Source organism: Martes martes (assembly GCF_963455335.1).
Source record: "Martes martes genome assembly, chromosome: 4".
Lineage (NCBI taxonomy): Eukaryota > Metazoa > Chordata > Mammalia > Carnivora > Mustelidae > Martes > Martes martes.
Window position 1 is genome coordinate 18,642,525 of NC_137891.1, and position 6,000 is coordinate 18,648,524.

Consider the following 6,000-nt stretch of genomic DNA (forward strand, 5'->3'; position numbering starts at 1 on the left):
TGCCCTTTACACCTTCTAGAAGGTGCCTGTATTCCTTGGCCTGTGTTTCTCTTCCATTTTCAAAGCCAACAATAATCAGTTGGGTTTTTCTCACATCACGTCACTCCAACACTGACTCTTCTGCTTCTCTCTTCTTCATTTTTAAAGACCCTTATAATGACACTGAGCCCAACTGAATAATCCAGGATGATGTCCCTATTTTAAGGTCCGTTGATTAGCAACCTTAAGTTCATCTGCTATCTTAATTTCCCTTTGCCATGTCTGGTTCAATCATAGGCTCCAGGAATTCAAACATGGGCATCTCTGTGAGGTCATAGTTCTACTAACCACACTATCTTTGTCAAATTATATGCAAATTGATTTTCTCTGACTCTGGTTGCAATCAGAGGGAGGTCACATAGCTGTTTCCAGTTCCTTAGCAATTTTACAAACTATCCCCCATGAATATTTTCAACATTCCTAACTAATATTCAACTTTAACTTCTCTCATCTCACCATTGAGTCCCGCCACAGGTCAGGAAATCTGGAGTGGGTACTACCTCTTCCCCCTATCAATGGCTGTTGTTTTCCACCTAGCCAAGCTCATGGAGGAGGGGCACCACCTTATGGGCTTGAACCCCTGGCTTTGGTGCTTTTTAATGCCAAATGTTATTACTGGCTCTTTGATTCATTGGGTGCTCCTATAGGCTCCATGAAGATCCTTCACCAGGAACTTCACCTGCAGTCACCATGATACAGTCAGTGTCTTCCCTCAGTTATCTGCTATATCTCCCCTCACAGTCCTGGGGTTCCAGCATTCCTCCCCTCTGTTAAGGGCATGGGAAACCTCCAGGTACTCAAACTGGACGGTTAACCCTGAGCTAGCTCCCTTCCATGGTGGGAATGCTGCTTGCACCTCATGCTGCTCTTAGAGCAATCCAGTCGTAGCTTATGACATTTAGACTTTCCACGCCTCACCCATAATATTTAAGTTTATCAGATTTCGAGTTGTGTGAATCACTCCAAGTCATCTCCTCAAAATTCTTTTCACTGGCTTTAAGGCAAGACAGATACACCTCCCCAGTTGGGGAATATGGAAAAAGAAGAAATATAACATAAAAGCAACACTTTTCAAAACAGTCCCTTTTGCTCTCTTCTTCACATGCAGCTTAGAGTTGGATAGTGGGATAAGACTGGCATCTCTTTACATTTTGAACATGCAGCCAAGCACTCAAGTTTATGGGATGGCTCTCAGCACCTACTGAATTGCTCTTGGCCTTTGGTGTCTCAGTGGAACATGAGATGTATTTATATCTACATTTCATAGTAAATTCTTTATACTCATGCAAGTATAACAGGGCATTTAAACACACTGCTGGAACATAGATACTTCTAGTATAAAGAGCCCTACCCCAAAAATCTTTTTTGAGTTAACCGAAATACATAAACCTTTTGTTTTATAACCACAGAAAGAGGAAGAATTTGAATATGGGGTCATGGAACATTGGAAAAAGAATAGGAAAGATAATGATAATAAAGAGGAAGAAATGGAATGATTTATGTCCCATCCCTAACCTCCTGTACTACCATCCCTGCTTCCCTAGTGTTTAGAAGTGTGTTAGCCAACAAAGGGAGGAGATATTTTGTTGGAGACCCTGATATAAAACAATGTTCATCTGGGGCCAACTTGATAAATCTTGGTACAGTTTAGGAAAAGAGATACTTTTCTTACCTCTACTTGGAACCTACAACCACTTTGGCATTCCAAGAACTGGTAGCCCCATGAATAGGAGATGGCGCCCCACACCCAGGCATTGTTATTCCCACACGGGTATCCAAAGCACTGTCAATGGGACAAGCAGTTCACATCAAATCTAAATAAAAATAGGTTAAGCGTATCTTGCCTGCTGACTATATTCTAAGGAATAAGTAAGTCCTACATGGTAAGGTAGGAAGCTTTATGGTACAGATTAAGTTAAGAACCTTTGAGTTACTGATGTTGACATGACTTCATTTTTGCCCCCAAACTGGAAAGGGCATGGGGCATGGTAGTACATAGGATTTTACAGTTGACAACGGATTTGCTATATTATTTCAAGTGACTATAGAACAGGCAGATTGTTAAGCAAGTTGGATAAAAGACAAATTATGAAACTATTTGGCATAAAATTGTACCAAGGCTTTAACTGTATATGGAATCGACAATGCAACATTTGTTTCTTTTGCCCCTTGGGAGCTCTTCCTGAGGATCATATTTATATGACCCCACATTTCAAATAGAAAAAAAATTCATTGAGTGATTCAGGTATTTTAAAAATAAGAATCAGTTATCACACAGAGAAACATTTTTAGACACATGACTGAATTTTTTCAGTTTTTGTCCAGATACGCAACCCAACACAGCAGAGATCTGTTCTGAATCATTGTGGGCAGGGATAGCTAGACTCAGATCCACATACATCACCCACATCTTATTTTAGCCCTCCCTTTGATTATGTTTGGATCATCTGCCTACCATCCAGGAACTGAAGGGCTTGCAAGGGCACTGAAGAAGCAAAGGGAGTTTCCTCTCTGTGGTGTTTGAGGAATAGGGAGAAGAACATGAAAAAATAAAGAAGAAGAAGAAAGGGAGACATTGGCACACATTCAGCATTATATAAACATTTTGAATAGACTGCCATTTTCGTAATGATTGTTAAATATTCCTAAAACTGTTACTCTTCACCTCTTATTTCTTTCTAAATGCATACTTCTCTGGATTTCTATGCTGCTCCCTTCTCCTGTCCACTTCCTGCCCTGACTGCTTTCTCAGGGTTATGGCTTGTCACTTCTTATTACATGCTTGCCACTTCTTATCACATCAATTTCCATGCTCTTTCCTTTTCTCTTCCCTCCTAAGCAGTATTTCTAGGAAGCATTTCACACCAATGATTAAATCCTTGGATGATCCATAAAGATAAACTCAGCAGGACCTATCATGTGCTCACATTGGCCATCTTGGGTCCATCATCTCACCATTTTCACAAATTAGCAACCTCCAAACAGCTTCAACTATTTCCTTTCCTGTAACCTCCACAACCAGTTAGTCAACAAATCCAACTGATTTTACCCCTGCGTCCTCTTTTCCATGGCTGGTATCCACTTCACGGTATCCTACCCTCCACAAGAACTTCCTAAATAGCACTTTGCTTCTCATCATCCCCTTTTGTTAATCATTTAATACTGGTATGACCTGTTGAGTTAAGCCTGTGATGGCTTTCCATCTTCTCTAACAAAAAAGCACAAGTACTTGACATAGTCTTTAAGATCCTTCACATTAGAAATCTAGACTGTGGGGCGCCTGGGTGGCTCAGTGGGTTAAAGCCTCTGCCTTCGGCTCAGGTCATGATCCCAGGGTCCTGGGATCGAGCCCCGCATCAGGCTCTCTGCTCAGTGGGGAGCCTGCTTCCCCCTCTCTCTGCCTGCCTCTCTGCCTATTTGTGATCTCTCTGTCAAATAAATAAAATCTTTAAAAAAAAAAAAAAAAAGAAAGAAAGAAAAAAGAAATCTAGACTGCTTTATCAGTACTTCCTGTTAGCACTTTTGTGGGTACCCTTCATTAATCCCATACTACCATGCAGTTCCCACCTCAGCTTTATTCTTCTACTTACCTACCATCCCCAAACAAAAAATGTGTGTAATACCTTGACTCCTTCCAAGCTCATGTTGTTCTTTTTATGTGGGAGACCAGATTAGCATACATACAATGAACAGTAATGAGAGCAACAGCTACATTTATTGAACACTTCCTACCAGCAGATGCTATTCAAACAGCTTGCCATTTATCAAGTCATTTAATCCTCACTCAATCCTCAGAAGTAAGTGGTGTGATATCCATTTTGTAGATGAGAAAACTGAGGCACAGAGTGGTTAAGTAATTTATCCAAAGACACAGGGCTGACAAATTCTCTCATTTATTTATTTATTTAAGATTTTAAAAATGTACTTAGCAGAAAGAGAGAGACAGAGAATGCACAAGCTGGGGGAATGGCAGGCAGAAGGAGAAGCAGGCTCCCCACTGAGCAGGGAGCCCGATGTGGGGCTCAATCCCAGGATGCCAGGATCACAACCTGAGCTGAAGGCAGACGCTCAACTGACTGAACTATCCAGACACCCCTCTTTTTTATTTATTCAAATTTTAGTTAGTTAACTTGCAATGCAATATTGGTTTCTGGAGTAGAATTCAGTGATTCATCACTTATATATAACACTCAGAGCTCATCACAACAAGTGCCCTGCTTAATGCCCATCACGCATCTAGCCCATGACCCCCACCTTCTTTCATCAACGCTCAGTTTGTTCTTTATCATTAAGAGTCCCTATGGCTGGGGCGCCTGGGTGGCTCACTGGGTTAAGGCCTCTGCTTTCAGCTCAGGTCATGATCCCAGGGCCCTGGGATTAAGCCCCGCATAAGGCTCTCTGCTCAGCAGGGAGCCTGGTTCCCCCTGTCTCTCTGCCTGCCTCTCTGTCTACTTGTGATATCTGTCAAATAAATAAATAAAATCTTAAAAAAAAAAAAAAGAGTCCCTATGGCTTATTTCCCCCTCTCTTTTTTCCTTTTCCCCATATAGGAAACTATATGTTCCTCTTTCTTTCTTAAATTTGACATATGAGTGAGATCATAGGGTATTTGTCTTTCTCTAACTGACTTATTTCACTTATCATAATATACTCTAGCTCCTCTCATTGCAAATGGCAAGATTTCATTTTTTGAAGGCTGAATAATATTCCATTACATATATTATATATACCACATCTCCTTTATCCATTCGTCAGTTGATAAACATTTGGGCTCTCTCCATAGTTTGGCTATCATGGATAATGCTGCTACACACATCATGATGCATGTACCCCTTCAAATCTGTATCTTTGTATTCTTTGGGTAAATACGTAGTAGTGCAACTCCTGGATCATACGGTAGTTCTATTTTTAGCTTTTCGAGGAATCTCCATACTGTTTTCCGGACTGGCTGCACCAGCTTGCATTCCCACCAAAAGTGTCCGAGGGTTCCCCTTTCTTCATATCCTCGCCAACACCTTGTTTCTCGTGATGTTGATTTTAAGGGCTGACAAATTCCTATTGAAATTCTAAATAAGCGTTTCATTTCATTTCATTTGCTCCTTAAAGCAATGTTATGAGGTAAGTATTATTTCATAAATTTCACAGGAAATTGGAGTTTATAAAGGTCTGCCTCCAAAACCTTTGCTATTTTCCATAATAAAATGCTTCCTCTCATCTAAGGGAAAAATACAAGCTTTATTGTTAAACCGAAATTTGGGGCTCTCCCACTTAATGTAGTAGTATTTTCTCCATGATGCTTTTAGTCGGCTGGCCAAATGATGATGCTAAGCAGGCTTGGGTTACACATTTTGTGATGTGCCAGCTGGAACACAATGAGCCAAGGCAAATAAGTTTGTAAGAACAACTAAATTATGAATCTGTCTGTGACATCCAACTAACATAGTCTTGATAGCTTCATTGGCTGAGATACATGTTATATAATATCCAGTTTATGGACTATACAGGCAGTTCTTTGGGAAATCAATACCTGGGACGTTGTTTAGAGCAACTGATTTCAGATTTTACGTTTTCCTCTTTTGAATATTTTCTTCTGAGTAAAACAGTATGTTCGGTTATGAAGATGGACATTTTGGCCATCATGCTAATGACCGGCATTTCCCCCCCAGTCATGCAGGAGATCGCTCTTGCCTCTTCTACTGCACAGCAGAGGAAATCAAACCACTGAAACGTTGCACAACCACACTTATTTTCTCCCAACTGTTTGCTTTTCCTGAGTAAATAAAGATGACATTTTGCAGCTCAGTGTCAAAGATCGAAACAAAAAATGAAATCACTGCTCCGCTGTTGTTTTATGTGAAATTGAAAAGCTACAAACTCATCAACAATGTCCTGTCTTTTGGTCAGCGGCCAAAAATGAAATAACATATTTAACAAAAAGAAAAAAAAAAGCCAATTATGAAA